This window comes from Parasteatoda tepidariorum, chromosome 1, assembly GCF_982258835.1.
Source record: "Parasteatoda tepidariorum strain Cologne lab strain chromosome 1, Ptep-v5.0, whole genome shotgun sequence".
NCBI classification, from domain to species: Eukaryota; Metazoa; Arthropoda; class Arachnida; order Araneae; family Theridiidae; genus Parasteatoda; species Parasteatoda tepidariorum.
Window position 1 is genome coordinate 1 of NC_141755.1, and position 23,396 is coordinate 23,396.

A 23,396-nucleotide genomic window follows, 5' to 3' on the forward strand; every position below is an offset into this window, starting at 1 on the left:
GTCTTGGAACCCATCTCCCCTAAATCCCTGCTTAAGTCCTCGGAGTAACATTGTTTTGCTCAAAACTTGACCCCAGTACCTCCGATCACCGCTTAAATCATCGGAGTAACTATCCAATTGAGTTCTGGAACCCATCTCCCTAAATCCCTGCTTAAGTGCTCGGAGTAACTTTCCTTTGCTCAAAACTTGACCCTAGTACCTCCAATCACCGCTTAAATCCACGGAGTAACACACTGAAACTTGATCCCAGTACCTCCAATTATCTATTTATAGCTGGGAATCGCTGATTTTTCATTAAAACTTGATCCCAATACATCAAATCGCGTCTAGAAGTCGTGGGAAGACTGATTTTTCATTCAAATTTGACCCCAGTACCTCCAAACACCGCTAAAATCATTGCAGTAATTCTGTTTTTCTTAATAACTTGATCCCAGTACCTCCGATCCTCAAAATTCTCCTTGAATCTTCGGAATTAGGCTTCAATTGGGTACTAGAACCAATATCCTCCAAAAAGACCTTAATCCGCGGAGTTACTATGTTTTGCTCCAAACTTGACCCCAGTACCTCCGATCACCGCTTGCATCGGAGTAACTATCCAATTGAGTCTTGGAACCCATCTCCCCTAAATCCCTGCTTAAGTCCTCGGAGTAACATTGTTTTGCTCAAAACTTGACCCCAGTACCTCCGATCACCGCTTAAATCATCGGAGTAACTATCCAATTGAGTTCTGGAACCCATCTCCCTAAATCCCTGCTTAAGTGCTCGGAGTAACTTTCCTTTGCTCAAAACTTGACCCTAGTACCTCCAATCACCGCTTAAATCCACGGAGTAACACACTGAAACTTGATCCCAGTACCTCCAATTATCTATTTATAGCTGGGAATCGCTGATTTTTCATTAAAACTTGATCCCAATACATCAAATCGCGTCTAGAAGTCGTGGGAAGACTGATTTTTCATTCAAATTTGACCCCAGTACCTCCAAACACCGCTAAAATCATTGCAGTAATTCTGTTTTTCTTAATAACTTGATCCCAGTACCTCCGATCCTCAAAATTCTCCTTGAATCTTCGGAATTAGGCTTCAATTGGGTACTAGAACCAATATCCTCCAAAAGACCTTAAATCCGCGGAGTTACTATGTTTTGCTCCAAACTTGACCCCAGTACCTCCGATCACCGCTTGCATCGGAGTAACTATCCAATTGAGTCTTGGAACCCATCTCCCTAAATCCCTGCTTAAGTCCTCGGAGTAACATTGTTTTGCTCAAAACTTGACCCCAGTACCTCCGATCACCGCTTAAATCATCGGAGTAACTATCCAATTGAGTTCTGGAACCCATCTCCCCTAAATCCCTGCTTAAGTGCTCGGAGTAACTTTCCTTTGCTCAAACTTGACCCTAGTACCTCCAATCACCGCTTAAATCCACGGAGTAACACACTGAAACTTGATCCCAGTACCTCCAATTATCTATTTATAGCTGGGAATCGCTGATTTTTCATTAAAACTTGATCCCAATACATCAAATCGCGTCTAGAAGTCGTGGGAAGACTGATTTTTCATTCAAATTTGACCCCAGTACCTCCAAACACCGCTAAAATCATTGCAGTAATTCTGTTTTTCTTAATAACTTGATCCCAGTACCTCCGATCCTCAAAATTCTCCTTGAATCTTCGGAATTAGGCTTCAATTGGGTACTAGAACCAATATCCTCCAAAAAGACCTTAAATCCGCGGAGTTACTATGTTTTGCTCCAAACTTGACCCCAGTACCTCCGATCACCGCTTGCATCGGAGTAACTATCCAATTGAGTCTTGGAACCCATCTCCCTAAATCCCTGCTTAAGTCCTCGGAGTAACATTGTTTTGCTCAAAACTTGACCCCAGTACCTCCGATCACCGCTTAAATCATCGGAGTAACTATCCAATTGAGTTCTGGAACCCATCTCCCTAAATCCCTGCTTAAGTGCTCGGAGTAACTTTCCTTTGCTCAAAACTTGACCCTAGTACCTCCAATCACCGCTTAAATCCACGGAGTAACACACTGAAACTTGATCCCAGTACCTCCAATTATCTATTTATAGCTGGGAATCGCTGATTTTTCATTAAAACTTGATCCCAATACATCAAATCGCGTCTAGAAGTCGTGGGAAGACTGATTTTTCATTCAAATTTGACCCCAGTACCTCCAAACACCGCTAAAATCATTGCAGTAATTCTGTTTTTCTTAATAACTTGATCCCAGTACCTCCGATCCTCAAAATTCTCCTTGAATCTTCGGAATTAGGCTTCAATTGGGTACTAGAACCAATATCCTCCAAAAAGACCTTAAATCCGCGGAGTTACTATGTTTTGCTCCAAACTTGACCCCAGTACCTCCGATCACCGCTTGCATCGGAGTAACTATCCAATTGAGTCTTGGAACCCATCTCCCCTAAATCCCTGCTTAAGTCCTCGGAGTAACATTGTTTTGCTCAAAACTTGACCCCAGTACCTCCGATCACCGCTTAAATCATCGGAGTAACTATCCAATTGAGTTCTGGAACCCATCTCCCCTAAATCCCTGCTTAAGTGCTCGGAGTAACTTTCCTTTGCTCAAAACTTGACCCTAGTACCTCCAATCACCGCTTAAATCCACGGAGTAACACACTGAAACTTGATCCCAGTACCTCCAATTATCTATTTATAGCTGGGAATCGCTGATTTTTCATTAAAACTTGATCCCAATACATCAAATCGCGTCTAGAAGTCGTGGAAGACTGATTTTTCATTCAAATTTGACCCCAGTACCTCCAAACACCGCTAAAATCATTGCAGTAATTCTGTTTTTCTTAATAACTTGATCCCAGTACCTCCGATCCTCAAAATTCTCCTTGAATCTTCGGAATTAGGCTTCAATTGGGTACTAGAACCAATATCCTCCAAAAAGACCTTAAATCCGCGGAGTTACTATGTTTTGCTCCAAACTTGACCCCAGTACCTCCGATCACCGCTTGCATCGGAGTAACTATCCAATTGAGTCTTGGAACCCATCTCCCCTAAATCCCTGCTTAAGTCCTCGGAGTAACATTGTTTTGCTCAAACTTGACCCCAGTACCTCCGATCACCGCTTAAATCATCGGAGTAACTATCCAATTGAGTTCTGGAACCCATCTCCCCTAAATCCCTGCTTAAGTGCTCGAGTAACTTTCCTTTGCTCAAAACTTGACCCTAGTACCTCCAATCACCGCTTAAATCCACGGAGTAACACACTGAAACTTGATCCCAGTACCTCCAATTATCTATTTATAGCTGGGAATCGCTGATTTTTCATTAAAACTTGATCCCAATACATCAAATCGCGTCTAGAAGTCGTGGGAAGACTGATTTTTCATTCAAATTTGACCCCAGTACCTCCAAACACCGCTAAAATCATTGCAGTAATTCTGTTTTTCTTAATAACTTGATCCCAGTACCTCCGATCCTCAAATTCTCCTTGAATCTTCGGAATTAGGCTTCAATTGGGTACTAGAACCAATATCCTCCAAAAAGACCTTAAATCCGCGGAGTTACTATGTTTTGCTCCAAACTTGACCCCAGTACCTCCGATCACCGCTTGCATCGGAGTAACTATCCAATTGAGTCTTGGAACCCATCTCCCCTAAATCCCTGCTTAAGTCCTCGGAGTAACATTGTTTTGCTCAAAACTTGACCCCAGTACCTCCGATCACCGCTTAAATCATCGGAGTAACTATCCAATTGAGTTCTGGAACCCATCTCCCCTAAATCCCTGCTTAAGTGCTCGGAGTAACTTTCCTTTGCTCAAAACTTGACCCTAGTACCTCCAATCACCGCTTAAATCCACGGAGTAACACACTGAAACTTGATCCCAGTACCTCCAATTATCTATTTATAGCTGGGAATCGCTGATTTTTCATTAAAACTTGATCCCAATACATCAAATCGCGTCTAGAAGTCGTGGGAAGACTGATTTTTCATTCAAATTTGACCCCAGTACCTCCAAACACCGCTAAAATCATTGCAGTAATTCTGTTTTTCTTAATAACTTGATCCCAGTACCTCCGATCCTCAAAATTCTCCTTGAATCTTCGGAATTAGGCTTCAATTGGGTACTAGAACCAATATCCTCCAAAAAGACCTTAAATCCGCGGAGTTACTATGTTTTGCTCCAAACTTGACCCCAGTACCTCCGATCACCGCTTGCATCGGAGTAACTATCCAATTGAGTCTTGGAACCCATCTCCCCTAAATCCCTGCTTAAGTCCTCGGAGTAACATTGTTTTGCTCAAAACTTGACCCCAGTACCTCCGATCACCGCTTAAATCATCGGAGTAACTATCCAATTGAGTTCTGGAACCCATCTCCCTAAATCCCTGCTTAAGTGCTCGGAGTAACTTTCCTTTGCTCAAAACTTGACCCTAGTACCTCCAATCACCGCTTAAATCCACGGAGTAACACACTGAAACTTGATCCCAGTACCTCCAATTATCTATTTATAGCTGGGAATCGCTGATTTTTCATTAAAACTTGATCCCAATACATCAAATCGCGTCTAGAAGTCGTGGGAAGACTGATTTTTCATTCAAATTTGACCCAGTACCTCCAAACACCGCTAAAATCATTGCAGTAATTCTGTTTTTCTTAATAACTTGATCCCAGTACCTCCGATCCTCAAAATTCTCCTTGAATCTTCGGAATTAGGCTTCAATTGGGTACTAGAACCAATATCCTCCAAAAAGACCTTAAATCCGCGGAGTTACTATGTTTTGCTCCAAACTTGACCCCAGTACCTCCGATCACCGCTTGCATCGGAGTAACTATCCAATTGAGTCTTGGAACCCATCTCCCCTAAATCCCTGCTTAAGTCCTCGGAGTAACATTGTTTTGCTCAAAACTTGACCCCAGTACCTCCGATCACCGCTTAAATCATCGGAGTAACTATCCAATTGAGTTCTGGAACCCATCTCCCCTAAATCCCTGCTTAAGTGCTCGGAGTAACTTTCCTTTGCTCAAAACTTGACCCTAGTACCTCCAATCACCGCTTAAATCCACGGAGTAACACACTGAAACTTGATCCCAGTACCTCCAATTATCTATTTATAGCTGGGAATCGCTGATTTTTCATTAAAACTTGATCCCAATACATCAAATCGCGTCTAGAAGTCGTGGGAAGACTGATTTTTCATTCAAATTTGACCCCAGTACCTCCAAACACCGCTAAAATCATTGCAGTAATTCTGTTTTTCTTAATAACTTGATCCCAGTACCTCCGATCCTCAAAATTCTCCTTGAATCTTCGGAATTAGGCTTCAATTGGGTACTAGAACCAATATCCTCCAAAAAGACCTTAAATCGCGGAGTTACTATGTTTTGCTCCAAACTTGACCCCAGTACCTCCGATCACCGCTTGCATCGGAGTAACTATCCAATTGAGTCTTGGAACCCATCTCCCCTAAATCCCTGCTTAAGTCCTCGGAGTAACATTGTTTTGCTCAAAACTTGACCCCAGTACCTCCGATCACCGCTTAAATCATCGGAGTAACTATCCAATTGAGTTCTGGAACCCATCTCCCCTAAATCCCTGCTTAAGTGCTCGGAGTAACTTTCCTTTGCTCAAAACTTGACCCTAGTACCTCCAATCACCGCTTAAATCCACGGAGTAACACACTGAAACTTGATCCCAGTACCTCCAATTATCTATTTATAGCTGGGAATCGCTGATTTTTCATTAAAACTTGATCCCAATACATCAAATCGCGTCTAGAAGTCGTGGAAGACTGATTTTTCATTCAAATTTGACCCAGTACCTCCAAACACCGCTAAAATCATTGCAGTAATTCTGTTTTTCTTAATAACTTGATCCCAGTACCTCCGATCCTCAAAATTCTCCTTGAATCTTCGGAATTAGGCTTCAATTGGGTACTAGAACCAATATCCTCCAAAAAGACCTTAAATCCGCGGAGTTACTATGTTTTGCTCCAAACTTGACCCCAGTACCTCCGATCACCGCTTGCATCGGAGTAACTATCCAATTGAGTCTTGGAACCCATCTCCCTAAATCCCTGCTTAAGTCCTCGGAGTAACATTGTTTTGCTCAAAACTTGACCCCAGTACCTCCGATCACCGCTTAAATCATCGGAGTAACTATCCAATTGAGTTCTGGAACCCATCTCCCCTAAATCCCTGCTTAAGTGCTCGGAGTAACTTTCCTTTGCTCAAAACTTGACCCTAGTACCTCCAATCACCGCTTAAATCCACGGAGTAACACACTGAAACTTGATCCCAGTACCTCCAATTATCTATTTATAGCTGGGAATCGCTGATTTTTCATTAAAACTTGATCCCAATACATCAAATCGCGTCTAGAAGTCGTGGGAAGACTGATTTTTCATTCAAATTTGACCCCAGTACCTCCAAACACCGCTAAAATCATTGCAGTAATTCTGTTTTTCTTAATAACTTGATCCCAGTACCTCCGATCCTCAAAATTCTCCTTGAATCTTCGGAATTAGGCTTCAATTGGGTACTAGAACCAATATCCTCCAAAAAGACCTTAAATCCGCGGAGTTACTATGTTTTGCTCCAAACTTGACCCCAGTACCTCCGATCACCGCTTGCATCGGAGTAACTATCCAATTGAGTCTTGGAACCCATCTCCCCTAAATCCCTGCTTAAGTCCTCGGAGTAACATTGTTTTGCTCAAAACTTGACCCCAGTACCTCCGATCACCGCTTAAATCATCGGAGTAACTATCCAATTGAGTTCTGGAACCCATCTCCCCTAAATCCCTGCTTAAGTGCTCGGAGTAACTTTCCTTTGCTCAAAACTTGACCCTAGTACCTCCAATCACCGCTTAAATCCACGGAGTAACACACTGAAACTTGATCCCAGTACCTCCAATTATCTATTTATAGCTGGGAATCGCTGATTTTTCATTAAAACTTGATCCCAATACATCAAATCGCGTCTAGAAGTCGTGGGAAGACTGATTTTTCATTCAAATTTGACCCCAGTACCTCCAAACACCGCTAAAATCATTGCAGTAATTCTGTTTTTCTTAATAACTTGATCCCAGTACCTCCGATCCTCAAAATTCTCCTTGAATCTTCGGAATTAGGCTTCAATTGGGTACTAGAACCAATATCCTCCAAAAAGACCTTAAATCCGCGGAGTTACTATGTTTTGCTCCAAACTTGACCCCAGTACCTCCGATCACCGCTTGCATCGGAGTAACTATCCAATTGAGTCTTGGAACCCATCTCCCCTAAATCCCTGCTTAAGTCCTCGGAGTAACATTGTTTTGCTCAAAACTTGACCCCAGTACCTCCGATCACCGCTTAAATCATCGGAGTAACTATCCAATTGAGTTCTGGAACCCATCTCCCCTAAATCCCTGCTTAAGTGCTCGGAGTAACTTTCCTTTGCTCAAAACTTGACCCTAGTACCTCCAATCACCGCTTAAATCCACGGAGTAACACACTGAAACTTGATCCCAGTACCTCCAATTATCTATTTATAGCTGGAATCGCTGATTTTTCATTAAAACTTGATCCCAATACATCAAATCGCGTCTAGAAGTCGTGGGAAGACTGATTTTTCATTCAAATTTGACCCCAGTACCTCCAAACACCGCTAAAATCATTGCAGTAATTCTGTTTTTCTTAATAACTTGATCCCAGTACCTCCGATCCTCAAAATTCTCCTTGAATCTTCGGAATTAGGCTTCAATTGGGTACTAGAACCAATATCCTCCAAAAAGACCTTAAATCCGCGGAGTTACTATGTTTTGCTCCAAACTTGACCCCAGTACCTCCGATCACCGCTTGCATCGGAGTAACTATCCAATTGAGTCTTGGAACCCATCTCCCCTAAATCCCTGCTTAAGTCCTCGGAGTAACATTGTTTTGCTCAAAACTTGACCCCAGTACCTCCGATCACCGCTTAAATCATCGGAGTAACTATCCAATTGAGTTCTGGAACCCATCTCCCCTAAATCCCTGCTTAAGTGCTCGGAGTAACTTTCCTTTGCTCAAAACTTGACCCTAGTACCTCCAATCACCGCTTAAATCCACGGAGTAACACACTGAAACTTGATCCCAGTACCTCCAATTATCTATTTATAGCTGGGAATCGCTGATTTTTCATTAAAACTTGATCCCAATACATCAAATCGCGTCTAGAAGTCGTGGGAAGACTGATTTTTCATTCAAATTTGACCCCAGTACCTCCAAACACCGCTAAAATCATTGCAGTAATTCTGTTTTTCTTAATAACTTGATCCCAGTACCTCCGATCCTCAAAATTCTCCTTGAATCTTCGGAATTAGGCTTCAATTGGGTACTAGAACCAATATCCTCCAAAAAGACCTTAAATCCGCGGAGTTACTATGTTTTGCTCCAAACTTGACCCCAGTACCTCCGATCACCGCTTGCATCGGAGTAACTATCCAATTGAGTCTTGGAACCCATCTCCCCTAAATCCCTGCTTAAGTCCTCGGAGTAACATTGTTTTGCTCAAAACTTGACCCCAGTACCTCCGATCACCGCTTAAATCATCGGAGTAACTATCCAATTGAGTTCTGGAACCCATCTCCCCTAAATCCCTGCTTAAGTGCTCGGAGTAACTTTCCTTTGCTCAAAACTTGACCCTAGTACCTCCAATCACCGCTTAAATCCACGGAGTAACACACTGAAACTTGATCCCAGTACCTCCAATTATCTATTTATAGCTGGGAATCGCTGATTTTTCATTAAAACTTGATCCCAATACATCAAATCGCGTCTAGAAGTCGTGGGAAGACTGATTTTTCATTCAAATTTGACCCCAGTACCTCCAAACACCGCTAAAATCATTGCAGTAATTCTGTTTTTCTTAATAACTTGATCCCAGTACCTCCGATCCTCAAAATTCTCCTTGAATCTTCGGAATTAGGCTTCAATTGGGTACTAGAACCAATATCCTCCAAAAAGACCTTAAATCCGCGGAGTTACTATGTTTTGCTCCAAACTTGACCCCAGTACCTCCGATCACCGCTTGCATCGGAGTAACTATCCAATTGAGTCTTGGAACCCATCTCCCCTAAATCCCTGCTTAAGTCCTCGGAGTAACATTGTTTTGCTCAAAACTTGACCCCAGTACCTCCGATCACCGCTTAAATCATCGGAGTAACTATCCAATTGAGTTCTGGAACCCATCTCCCCTAAATCCCTGCTTAAGTGCTCGGAGTAACTTTCCTTTGCTCAAAACTTGACCCTAGTACCTCCAATCACCGCTTAAATCCACGGAGTAACACACTGAAACTTGATCCCAGTACCTCCAATTATCTATTTATAGCTGGGAATCGCTGATTTTTCATTAAAACTTGATCCCAATACATCAAATCGCGTCTAGAAGTCGTGGGAAGACTGATTTTTCATTCAAATTTGACCCCAGTACCTCCAAACACCGCTAAAATCATTGCAGTAATTCTGTTTTTCTTAATAACTTGATCCCAGTACCTCCGATCCTCAAAATTCTCCTTGAATCTTCGGAATTAGGCTTCAATTGGGTACTAGAACCAATATCCTCCAAAAAGACCTTAAATCCGCGGAGTTACTATGTTTTGCTCCAAACTTGACCCCAGTACCTCCGATCACCGCTTGCATCGGAGTAACTATCCAATTGAGTCTTGGAACCCATCTCCCCTAAATCCCTGCTTAAGTCCTCGGAGTAACATTGTTTTGCTCAAAACTTGACCCCAGTACCTCCGATCACCGCTTAAATCATCGGAGTAACTATCCAATTGAGTTCTGGAACCCATCTCCCCTAAATCCCTGCTTAAGTGCTCGGAGTAACTTTCCTTTGCTCAAAACTTGACCCTAGTACCTCCAATCACCGCTTAAATCCACGGAGTAACACACTGAAACTTGATCCCAGTACCTCCAATTATCTATTTATAGCTGGGAATCGCTGATTTTTCATTAAAACTTGATCCCAATACATCAAATCGCGTCTAGAAGTCGTGGGAAGACTGATTTTTCATTCAAATTTGACCCCAGTACCTCCAAACACCGCTAAAATCATTGCAGTAATTCTGTTTTTCTTAATAACTTGATCCCAGTACCTCCGATCCTCAAAATTCTCCTTGAATCTTCGGAATTAGGCTTCAATTGGGTACTAGAACCAATATCCTCCAAAAAGACCTTAAATCCGCGGAGTTACTATGTTTTGCTCCAAACTTGACCCCAGTACCTCCGATCACCGCTTGCATCGGAGTAACTATCCAATTGAGTCTTGGAACCCATCTCCCCTAAATCCCTGCTTAAGTCCTCGGAGTAACATTGTTTTGCTCAAAACTTGACCCCAGTACCTCCGATCACCGCTTAAATCATCGGAGTAACTATCCAATTGAGTTCTGGAACCCATCTCCCCTAAATCCCTGCTTAAGTGCTCGGAGTAACTTTCCTTTGCTCAAAACTTGACCCTAGTACCTCCAATCACCGCTTAAATCCACGGAGTAACACACTGAAACTTGATCCCAGTACCTCCAATTATCTATTTATAGCTGGGAATCGCTGATTTTTCATTAAAACTTGATCCCAATACATCAAATCGCGTCTAGAAGTCGTGGGAAGACTGATTTTTCATTCAAATTTGACCCCAGTACCTCCAAACACCGCTAAAATCATTGCAGTAATTCTGTTTTTCTTAATAACTTGATCCCAGTACCTCCGATCCTCAAAATTCTCCTTGAATCTTCGGAATTAGGCTTCAATTGGGTACTAGAACCAATATCCTCCAAAAAGACCTTAAATCCGCGGAGTTACTATGTTTTGCTCCAAACTTGACCCCAGTACCTCCGATCACCGCTTGCATCGGAGTAACTATCCAATTGAGTCTTGGAACCCATCTCCCCTAAATCCCTGCTTAAGTCCTCGGAGTAACATTGTTTTGCTCAAAACTTGACCCCAGTACCTCCGTCATATAGATCCATGGTTTTATTTTTGACATGCTAGTTGCCTGTCAGCTTCCCCGTTGCCCTGATATCATCTGTGGGTGCACTTATTTTACTTGAGCTATCGCAATTCCGGGAATCGCCAACGCGCGAGACAGGGAGCTGCAGGCTCCTCTTGCCTTCGATCCGGCCTTTCGGCCGGATCGAAGCGTGTCCCCCCACAAGCGACCGTTACAAGAGCGCGTTTGCGAATACTGGTTATTCACCTTCTTTTAAAAACGATGGGCCAATTGGAAACCAATTTTATAGTGCCCTTTTTTTAAAATGAATAGAAGATACTCACCTAAGCATAATTTGCTATATTATACAAAACAGCCGCTTAATGAAAATTCTATGAACCATAGCTGCCAACCTCTAGCTACAAAATGCACAAGATTAGCAACTGCATGTTAATTACTAATAAATTGATAAAACACCGGATTTAAACTTGACTAAAAAAGGAAAGAATTTTTTAAACAAACTTTTGTCCAGCTACTTGATGGTACATTGATTCATTAATTCCTGATTAAAAGGGAATATGTAATATTTGAGACTTATAAAACTTAATAGAAACTATGGTACTTGAATTCCCCCCAAAAAAATAATTTTTTGCAAAGCTGCTGTAGTAGATCCTTTTCCTTTAACTAAAAATGCTCTCAAAGTCTCATCAGACATCGATGAGCGAGATTGAGTCCCCTTTTTTTTCTAACAACCTGAAACACCCTTTCGCATTCAGCATTGCTTCGAGGTACAGTGAATATAGCTTTCAGTATTTTACAATTTGTTTTATATTCTGCTTCATAGAAACTAATTAAAGCTGCAACTTGTTCATCCATAGGATCAGTAGAAGAGCTTATGTGTACAACTTGTAGGGAATTGAATATTTGAAGCTTCATCTTTTCTTGTTAATAAAAAGGAAACTTTTTAAAAAAAGTTTCTTACACAAGCAAAGGATTTTGAAGAAATTTTGACCAAATCTGTCACTTCAGCATTCTCCAATATCTATCTCTTTTTTACTTACTCAATCATATCATCAATACTTTTTTTTACTTCACTGAGAAAGAGGATCCCGCCGATCTAAAATTCGACCAAGAGACAGCCACCGAGTAGGGGCATGCTTTATAATTTTAAGCATTTCAACATCATAAAATTCATAATCTTTCCTTTCTCTTAGAACTAAATTCCAGATAGTAAAAAATATCAATTACTGACTGGTTAAGGAGAAAGTTCATTGCCGAAATAAATTTCTGTAAAGCTTAATTAAGAAGATGACAAGGGCATCCAATAATAAGCAATTCATTTTATACAGCTTTCAAAAACTTTTGTGCACCATTTATGACACCAATCATTACAGGTCATTAAGGAAACACATTTCTGAAAGGGAAGTGCTCAACTTGTGCAATAAACCAATCGCAATATTAACCCCAGTACAGTCATCTTCAATAATAGTGAATGCTAAAACGCAACATTGAATTTTTTGAATTGATTCATCAAAAAAATTTTAAAAACGAATGTTGGGAGTAGTTTTGAGTCAGTCATTTGTCCCGTCAATTACAATTGAAAAGGTAGCGTTTTTAATTGATAATCAACAATTGATTTCTGCAGTTCATTGGCCATCATCTCATACACTATTAGCAGAGCTATTAGTTCTGTCACAACTATAATTCTTTGCTATATCATATCGGGAAATACCTTTTAAAAAAGTTTTCAAACATGATCGGCTACACTGATTGGTAAATTATGCTCTACTAAAAAGTTGGGAAGAGGCATTCAACATTTGTCTTTTTCATCACGGCTTCTTCATTAATGCCCGTTTGAAAAAAGAAACTGTCTTTTCTGTTCAACCAAAAGGTTCTTTGTTCTTCTGGCGTTTTGTCGATTTTAAGTGTCTAACTATATCAGTGCGCGATGCTAAAGTCATTTTAACATACGTTGCAACGTACATAATGTACTTCAAGATTCGATTGAGAAATAAATGGAAATTCAAGAGAATAAGACTCCTTAAAGGCTTCTTTGTATTGTTTTCGTTCATCCATAATAAATTAACAAGATATTCAAATGGGCAAATAAACATCACTATACTAATTTGCTCTTACACAAGCCAGCTTTCTCTTTTTCTTTCACGCCAGGAAGTCGCATCATAACGGAAAGCGCTCTCACAATAGAAGCTGAATTCCTTCCCCCAGTGGTAGAAATCCATTACGTCACACCGAACCATGTGACCTAAATGGAAAGAAAGGGAGGATCACCGCAAGCGGGCTTCTAGACGACGACGTGACTGAAATAATCTAAATCTGACTGAAAGAAAATGCGAGCTATTGGGCGGACGGGTAAATTGCTTTCTGATATTACTAAAATATTATTACTAAATTATATTAATAAAATATTACTTTCTGCATGTAAAAATAGCTAAAATAAGTAAAAAATGCGGAAAGCTTATGCAAAATGCGAAAGGGTTGGCAGCTATAGAAATATTTTGAAACTTGCATTGCAAAATACATAAAAAGAATCAACTTATATAATCTTACAATTGTAACTTCCAATAAAGCTGTGGTATTTTATTTAAAGAGCTATAAAAATGTCAAAACAAATTAAAAAAAGAAATTTAAGATGTTGAATTAGGACTCACCTATGTACCTTTGAGACAAACATAAAATGAAAGAGGACAATTTACACATAGAATTCTTGAAGCATATAAGTCAGTGGTTCCCAAACTTTCTTCACCCACGCCCCCGCCCCTCTAAGTGAAAAAGCTACACAAATGCATAGTATAAAACAACAATTAAAAGAAATTTTTTGAAGAATTATTTATTTAAATAAATAATAATAACTAGATGAGCGTGCTAAGATTTTGAGTGTGGTTATGTCCAGCTCAATGCTTGTAAGTCGCAACCGCAAAACCCCACTAACCCCTTGACAACTAATTTCTTGTTTTTTTTTTTCTGTTGAGGTTCATAAGGTAATAAATCCCCGTTCGACCAAATAGGAAGACTAGAAAGCGGTCAACAACTTCTGTACAATAACCCATAGTGCGAAATGATAGTATGATCTGTGCTTCTTATCAGAATTTGTGGTATCCTTGTACAAGAATTGGTTTAAGTTCCTCATTTGTGGATATCTCAACAAGCTGTTCTTGTATTAGTATGGATTCATCTGTGTTTGGGATCTGAATTTGTTCACGCGTAAAAGGGTTCAATACCCAGTTGGGAATATTCAACTGAAGAATGTCTCCTAATCTTTGCTTCAGAGCAGTTTAGTGTTGACAGTAGGCAAACAAATCTTCATCTCTGATTTACAATTTTGAAACTGAGAACCTTCTCTCTTCCCATGTTTTGTTTGTACAGAAAAAGCTTTGCAACAAGCACAGATATTGCGCCTTTAGTTTTGATTAAGTTTAATTTCGCACCTTGCAGAATTAGTTTCGTTAACTTTTTCAAATAAATCAGTTATATAGGAAACGTCATTTTTTGAGTTAATTAAATTGTATCGAAAATCATTGTCTTGGATTTCCAGGAATTCCAACACTTAATCAAAGAGAGCATAAAATAGATTTAAAAATGCACTTTTAGATAACCAAGAATTCTATGTCAAGTAGTAAACGATTATAGTCATTCGTCATTTTCCAAACAAATTTGAGCAAATAATCTCTAAATGAAGGCATTTCTTTTGATTTCATTAACTGCTTTACTGACATAATCTAGTGATCCATGCAAACGTTCATTAAGATTGTTGGCGACTAATTGATGTCGAAGAATCACACAATCTAGTGAAAATACATTTGATGCATTCGGTTGTTTTAAGTATGCCAGAAAATCTCGGTATCTATTCCAACCATTGTCGAAGTACCGTCAGTAGCAGCACAAATTATATCAGTCAAGCGTATAGCTTTTACATCGAAAAATCTTTTTAATTCAGTAAATAACATTTCTTACGTATTGGTTTCCAAACATTTTGCAAATAATAATTCTTGGCAAAAATTTTCTTGTTTTACAAATCTTACATGAGATTGAAGTTAAGCTTCGTTTCCTAGTAAAGTGAAATCGTCAAGCTGTTTTGTATAGAAAAAAAATTTCGATGTTTTTAAGTACTCACATAAAGAATTTTCTACGCACTGAGCTATTTCTTCAATCCTTCTTTGTACTGTATTTATTACTCAGTGGAATTATTTTTACAATGCTGGAAGCTGGTTTGTGCAACACGGTGAATATTACCTCATACTGCTAGTAAAATAATTTCTTAAACAATAATGTGCAGCTTTTAAGACTTTGCAATCAATAAAGAATCTTTGCACAATCAATAAAGTACGCAGCCTAGCGTCATCTCGCTCAGATATTGTCCCAATTAGTTGTTGCAGTGACGATGTTTCTAAATATTTTCAAAATTTGCCTGTTTGAAAAAACTTCGAATTCTTATCTTTTTTTGTCACTACGGATTTTTATTAAATGCTTCTTAAGACTGAAAGATTTCACTGAATCATTTGACATAGTTTTATTACACATAGATAAAGTATTATTTCCTGGTGAAGAAATGAAGCTATATTCAGCCCTATATTGTCGGCATTTCAGAGCACTATTGTTTAAAGGGGCATAAAAGAACGCATTCCTTGTTATTAACTTAAGTAGATAGCGCAATCCAAAACTAGTAAATTATAAGCGTTTGTCAGTGGATTTCTTTTTATTTTCGTTCGTGAGGGATTATCTATTTTTTATTGTTATTTCATTATAGTTATTATATTATAGTTTACAAACTTTTATCTAATAATAAATGAAATAACTAAATTTTAGTAATAGCATTAAAGCAAGTTATGCACACCACTGTTACTACAAGTGACTAATTCAGTGGTAATAAGTTTTGTCAATGTTCATTCACAAAAGTTATTACATAACACTCAATACTTAAGTAACATATTGTATTTTAAGCATCCACCTATATTTATATTTTACTCAAGAGTTAAGATCACTATTTTATTTATTATTTATTTTAATTTCCATAATAATAATAATAATAAAAATGGATCAATTTCATTATTTTATATTAAACCTTAAGCGAATTCCTTAACGTTGTTCAGGGACATGAAATCAATTTTAATTTACCACTGAATGATATCGGGGAGCCATGGGGGTCCGTAGGAACCACTTTGGGAACCACTGATATAAGTAAAACAACCAAAGATACATAATTTAGTAACGGATTTTGGAAGATAGGACTTTTACCTGCTCAGTGGAACAGAGCTTATTCTAAAAAAATATCAAAAACATTTTCATAGTCACTGACCAATATCTCCTACCAGTTTTCTTGGAAAAACTATAGAAAAACTTATACTTAACAGATTAAATTATATCTTGAAGATAAAAACCTGATTATCAATGAACAGATTGGTTTCCGGGAAAATCATTCAACACTGATCAAGTTACTTACCCAAGTCAAATTATTAAGCATGCTTCGGACTATCGAAATATCCTAATAACAATCAATGCTGATTTTAAAAGTGTATATTACACGGTATGTATGAAGAGAAAAAAAACATAAAACACCAATAAATGCCAGGGAAGATTATCTCAGGTGGATGCTTTACATACCAACGTATCTGCAAGGTCAGATTCGACTAGGATCTATCTGAATGATATAATTTGAAAAATTGTTTAATCATTACAAATTATTTAATAATTTGGGCAAAAGCTACAAAGCAAAACGCAAAATTCTTCATTGAAAATAACCATCCAATCTTTTTCATCAATAAATCCTCCTGATCTAAAGTACAACAATAACCATACTAGCAAGCTTAATAACTTAGGAGTTAAGTTTGATAATAAATTCAATTATAAATCACAAATTAAATCAATATCATACCACGTTCAGTAGAGAATAACTGCTCCGAAGCGTCTAACTAGATCCCTATAGAAATGTGATACATCAGCCCTTAATATTATTTATAGGACTTTTATCCTACCTTTAATTACCTACTGTAGCGAAAATTAAATAACAGGAAATGATCAAATTCTGAAAAAAAAAAAAAACTTTTACTCTGTCAGTCATTGGAACTTATAACTGGAGCCGTCAAATCAACACCGATGGATGCAATGCCTTATCAACAAATAATAAAACCATTAAAACTATCATACTATCATTGAAGAATTAGCTCTGATTCTTAATGAGAAACTAATTAGAACCGTAAGTTCTCACAACCAACAAAAGATAGAAATTGAAATTTTTTTTATTCAATTCCTTTGGGGGAACCTCAAGCAGAATTTTGAATTGCCAGCTGACATTGATGCAAGTTGAAACAAGTTTTTGATCTCTAGCTTTTTAATCTAGCAATTCGGATGCCTTAAAGTGGTATGCTCTATATACTAGTGACAAATAGTACCTATGAGTGGTTGCATATATACACAGCTGGCTCCCTTTATGAAAATATTGATTCGTAGTACTGGAGTTTTTTTTCAAACTTTTTCTCCTTTTATGCAGGGTTCGCCAAGTGGGCCCACTTTGAAAAAACCCGCCCGGGTTTTATTGGGTGGGCCCACCTTGAAAAAACCCACTTGGAACGATAAGTGGGTTTTTTCAAAAAAAAAAAAATTTTTTTACTAGAACTTATTGTTTCACATTTATTTTTATATAATTTATTGTGCAGCATAAATTTGTCAAATAGAGTTGCATGATTTATATGATTAAGTTTTTAATATTAGTAAAGTAAAAGAAACTCAAATATTCATATAATTTTTATAGTAGGTGCTATTGAAAACTTCAAGTGGGTTTTTTCAAAAAAGTAATATTTTAATGATATTAAATCAAATAAAAATTTAAATAATATAGTCTGAAAAGATCAATTTTTCAACTATAGTTGCATGCTTTATATATTAATAAACAGGTAATATAATACATACAGGTAATATAATAATATAATATATTAAAAAAAATTGAAAAGAAACAATTTTTTTCTTTTTTTACCAAGTGATACATTAACAAATTTAAACAGTTTTATTTTCTAGCTTAAGAAAAAAAAAAGCTAAAACTTTTTATAGGAGAACTTTTTAAAATTATTTGTCTAAAAATGAAATCCTTTTCTAGGGTTAATTATTTGAAAACAAATGGGACAAGTAACTGATACTCTTTATAATTATACGTAGTTTTAATTTCACTTTCTATTAATCTTATTATAGAAACATGTAAGACCATTAAATATTTATTTCAGTTTTTTATTTAACTCAAGTCAGATGAAATTTTAGTTTTTACTGATTATAAATATTTACAGATTATAATTTTATAATGGGTAATATCCATATGTTTAATAAAAATAGTAAATAAATGTGTGTGAAAACAAAAAGATTAATAAACTTGTTCCTTTTATATTACTGCATTTATATTTTATAATTCTTGAGTTAAAAAATTATGAAACGAAATGTACTTAAAAATAAAGAAGATTCAAATATGTATTAGTGATAATGCGCCATTTAAACTTAATATAAAATACATATAACCAGGGTTCCCCAAGTGGGCCCACTTTGAAAAAACCCACTTGGTGGTTTTTTTCACAAATTGTTTTTTTTTTAAAATTTGGTTCAAAAAGAAGTATCTCCTAATACTATCATTGGACATATCGTTGAAGTTAACAAATATTTTAGAAATGTGCATCAAGCACATGGATGGGCAAATGAAAAAAACTGCTTGATGACCAATGATACTAGGTGGAATTCATATTGTGAGCGCGTAAAAACTTTTGCCAATAATTACCATAAATATGAAGAGATTGTTCTTGAACAATTTTATATGTCAAAAAAATTAAATAATGTTGGGCTTTACCAATAAACTATCAATTGGGAAAAACAGATATCAACTGTTTCTGAAGCTTTAAAAAAGCTTCAACCAGAAAACATTTCAATTTCAGAACCTGTTGAAATATGAATTAACTTACTATCGTGTGATGAATTAGAATCCCATAAACATTTTGTTAAAAGATCAGGCTGTTCAGCCACATCATTTATCAGCATATGCATCCTGGATCCCGAAACAAGGGGAAAATTTTTAAATGATGAACAAGACCAATTAGCAGAAAGCTGTCTTTCTAAGCATCATCCAGAATTTCTGCCACGTGTTATGGCATCCAAAATTTCCGATCCTGAATACTTTCCAAAATCAATGATGCTTGACACTGTTATTGAACAGTTTTCATCAAAAAATAGTGGAAAATTATGGCAAAAAAATAAATAAATAAGTAAATAAATAAAATTCCTAGCTTCCACAAAATTTCTGTCAATTCTTTTTTCTTTGCACTCAGCACCAGCATTTTCTGTCTCTATCGAAAGACACTTTTCAACTTTCGGTTTGGTGCAGAGTAAACTTCGAAATAGATTAGGAATAGATAAAGCTACAAAACTCGTAAAAGTGTATTGCCATCTAAGAGAGAAATGTAGACACTTTGAATCTGTTGTATGATAATAATAATAAAGGAAAAAATGGACCTTTTTTTTAAGTTAACTCTTAACATCTGCTGACAATTTTTAACTATTTGGAGAAAGTTTATCACAATTAAAAAACAGTTAAAAATTAAAATATTACTTTTAAGATTTTTTAAATATTTTTAAGATTTCATTTGAATACAATTTATTTTGTTTCTTTTAATCATGTTTAAAAATATTGAAATCAAACAAACAAAAATTTATTAAGTGATACATTAAACAACAATAAACAAATTTAAAGTTTTATTATCTGATTTTAAAAAAATGAGCTATAACTTTTTATATATGCTTTTTAATAATTTTAAGATTAATTTGTTTTTTGAAACTATAAAGTCAAAATGCATATATTTATCTAAATATTTGAAAAAAGGGACAAGTAACTGATACTCTTTATAATTATACATAATTTTAATTTCACTTTCTATTAATCGTATTATAAAAACATTGAAGGCCATTAAATATTTATTACAGTTTAATTTTATTACAGGTAAAAGTCAGATGAAATTTTAGTGTTTACTTATACAATACTATTTAATAAATAAAAATATTTTCACAGTAAAATTTATGAGCACTAAATGAAAAAACCCAATTTTCTCCGGGTTTTTTCAAATAAAACCCAATTTTCCCCGGGTTTTTTCAATAAAACCCAGGCGGGTTGGGTTTTTTCAAAAATCCCCGGGTTTTTTCAAACCCTGCTTTTATGCCTCTGCGGGAAAAAACCAAACAACTTTTGATACAGAAGTAAAGGTTATTTGAAAGCATCATCGTATTTCTTGATTCTCAAACCACTGTTCACGATTAGTTCAACTGAGCCGCCGTCATCAAAAGAAATCTCTTGAGTCAGAAACATTTATTGTCTAAAGATGAACGTTTTACATTTCTTTAGTGAAGACCTGGCCGTTGCGGCATTTTTGGGAAACAAATATGTTGACAACAAAGGCGTTCTACACTTTTTAAAATTTGATTTTCTCCACATTCACAGAAAGATGTTACTAGATTTAAAAAAAAAGACTTCATTGCCTTCAGAAATATAATAATAAATTCAAAATAAAATTCAACATGTTTCAAGTGCTCAAAAATAGGCATCCATTTTCAAGATTTGACGAATGGTTTGCTTTGTGTATAAGGCTCTTCCAGTTACAGATATGGTACAATGTTAAACTTGTTTTCATGAGCTGGCCAAAGAAATTATATATGTTATACCTAAAACATCACTTAACTAAAAACCAATCCAGCATTAAACCTAATTTTGCTTTTATAATTGATTATATTTTTCACTCAAGTAAAAGTCATAATTGTGCTAACAACAAACTGTCATGTTTCAAAGTAACTTTTTTGACTTATAATGTCATTTATTGAACTTGTAACAGATCAGAGAATGCTGTACATATTTAACATTGAAATGTTCAGCACTTGTTTTGGATTACTTATTTTCTATTGATTTGTTCAGTCATCTTTGCTCAAATTTTCTGGGTAGGTACGATTTAGAGATCTGGTGGCATGAATTAGGTATCTGGCTTCCTAAATTCTACCACTTGATAATACTAATACTAAGCTAATACTTTAGCTAATACTAAAAATAATTCATTTTTAGTATTAACTACTACTATTGTATTAATTTTAAACCAACAAATAATTAATGTAAGTAGCTGAATAACTATATTCCAAAACTTAATCTTCAAATACTTGTGAATGACAAAAATTAAAATGTGAAAAATGGTATGCTTTAGGCAACTCTCATCTATCAAGCAAACAATAAATATGCATTTCAAATCACAAATTCATGACAGAATAAAATCGACACATTGGTGAGTTTAGGTTTTTTTCATTTCCAATCTCCAGCACGCTATAGCACAGTTCTATCTAACAGCAATAATGAGACACTTCAGAAATCACTGTCGGGCAAAGCACCTATACCGAATATTTTCCAGTCATTGCTGTAATTCTAATGACCATATGAATAGAAACAAACTCCATCCGCCAACTATAGTTATCGAGATAAGGGCCGTGAAAATTTTTGAGAAACTGAAAATGTGTTATCACAAAAATTTAAATAATAAAGTTATATATTGATTTCTAATAATATTAACATTTAACTTAGCAACTTGTTTAACACGCAGCATTCTGTGGCATTCGCTCATGGAACTTTACAAATTAAAAAACTATGCATTAACATCCCTCACTATTCTAAGAGTAACCAATGTGAATTAACTGATGAATATTACACGTACAGAAAAAAAATTACAATATGAACTTGGGTTATGCTGGAAGTCTATAAATAAATTCAGTCTTTTGATGTCTTTCTTCCAGTGATGCTGAAAACTGCTTAATGTAAATCGGTATTCCTAACGGAGATACATCAAATACGCACAATAATCCTTAGACATATGTTTGACCATTGCAGTAACTGCATTAAAAAGAGAAGAATGAATCTACGTGTTATACATTAGATACACGGACTTTTTATTGTTTTTTCAAAAAAAAAATGCATATAAAACCACTCGTTTAAATGTCATATTGCCGAAATTCAATAAGATCAAAATTAGTGAAGAGAGCAATGTCGATCGGACCGAGATGAGACCTGCCACAGCAGCTTTTATTCGGAGGCATCAGAAAAAAATTCTTTGAAGAAGACGCTCCAGCACGCTAACTTTCAAACATTAGGAACATCTGCGCTCGAGTAGTAGATTATCTTTAAATGGAAGTTATTGAATCGTAATAGAAATCGCCTTTATTTCGGCGAAGAAGACACCATGATCTCAATTTAACATGGTTGGAGCCATCTGTGAAAATATGCAACCATTTACCTTCTAGACATAAGCTTTCAATAGTCTAGATATTGTTCAAGAATCATATCTTTTTTTTTAAAAAAAACTTTCACAATGAACTGAAAATTTATATCAACAAAGGCTAAGACAAAATAGACGCCTGATATTTACAACTTTCAACATTGAGTTATTACGAGGGATATTCGTTTAACTAATATTTTGGGAAATAGAACAATTAGAATTCTCCGCATAGATTTGTAAGCGAGTTCAAAGTAAAACCCTTCTGCGGCTGTATCAAGAATGGGAGAGAACTGATTAATATTTAGTTATTATGCTAGCTTTGTATGCATCGACACTCACCTTATACAAATAATCATAAATGATTTTCTTCCAATTGGTTTTAGGCATTTTGGCCCCTTACACAGAAAGACAGTCTGCATTGCACTGTATACTGTCTGCTTTTAATGATTCGCCCATTTTATTCTATGAAATATACATTTTAAGGGTGAGATCGATACTCGAAACTTAACACGTTTTATAAAAGAATTTAAACATAACATAAAAAATTAGCCTCAATATCTCTTCCTGGATATCTGTCTTATAGCTTTAACTTTTCGTTTATTTTTGTGATAATAGTAAATTTTATGTTAGGAATAAAGGACACCACACAACACTGGGATTTATATATCGGGGTTAAATCTTTAAATTACGTCTAAAGAAGCGTGAAATTTCTATTTTAAATGATTTAGTAAAATTAAGTATCAATACAGCAAATATTATTTAACTATATTGATATTGTTTCGAATTTCGTTTATTACTTTTATAATACACTTAATTTCTAAAGGAGTTATTAAGTTTATTATAAATTAATTTAAATGATGCATATTAGATTTACAAAATGCTTAGTATAAATGTTATGTTACTTCTAATGCAATAATATGCGAAAATAATTAATTCATACATCACAAATTAAAAATGCATATTAGTTTTAAAAATAATACGGAAAAAGTGTTACATTATGTGCTTACAATTAATGTGATGCACACGTAAATACTTACTTGGGTGTATTAATATGATATAGATAACTATCGGCATGTGGATCCAGATATGACTTTTAAAGTTTATTGATAAAATAATAACATTTGATTACCAATATTCATATATGTATTTTTGCAAGTGTTATTAGTATGTAAAGTTGGTATT

At 36.0% G+C, this 23,396-nt stretch overlaps 1 protein-coding gene and 1 long non-coding RNA gene across 3 annotated transcripts in view; one reads left to right on the forward strand and one right to left on the reverse strand.

The window, feature by feature from the left end:
- Positions 1–9,109: 9,109 nt before the first annotated feature.
- The window catches only part of LOC147816250 (uncharacterized), a 64,784-nt gene continuing 50,497 nt past the window's right edge, over positions 9,110–23,396 (reverse strand). The window contains exons 8-9 of one of the 2 annotated variants that reach the window (XR_015431463.1): positions 20,117–20,417; positions 9,110–17,420 (exon numbers count right to left, since the gene is read on the reverse strand). This is a non-coding gene — a long non-coding RNA (uncharacterized LOC147816250). Of the gene's footprint in view, positions 20,418–23,396 lie in introns of both variants that reach the window. The other variant, XR_015431462.1, reaches the window with a different exon arrangement.
- Mcad (Medium-chain acyl-CoA dehydrogenase) overlaps positions 13,176–23,396 on the forward strand; it is a 141,631-nt gene continuing 131,410 nt past the window's right edge. The window contains exon 1 of the mRNA XM_087157788.1: positions 13,176–13,299. The gene's annotated coding sequence lies outside the window, so the exon portion shown is untranslated. The remainder of the gene's footprint in view (positions 13,300–23,396) is intronic.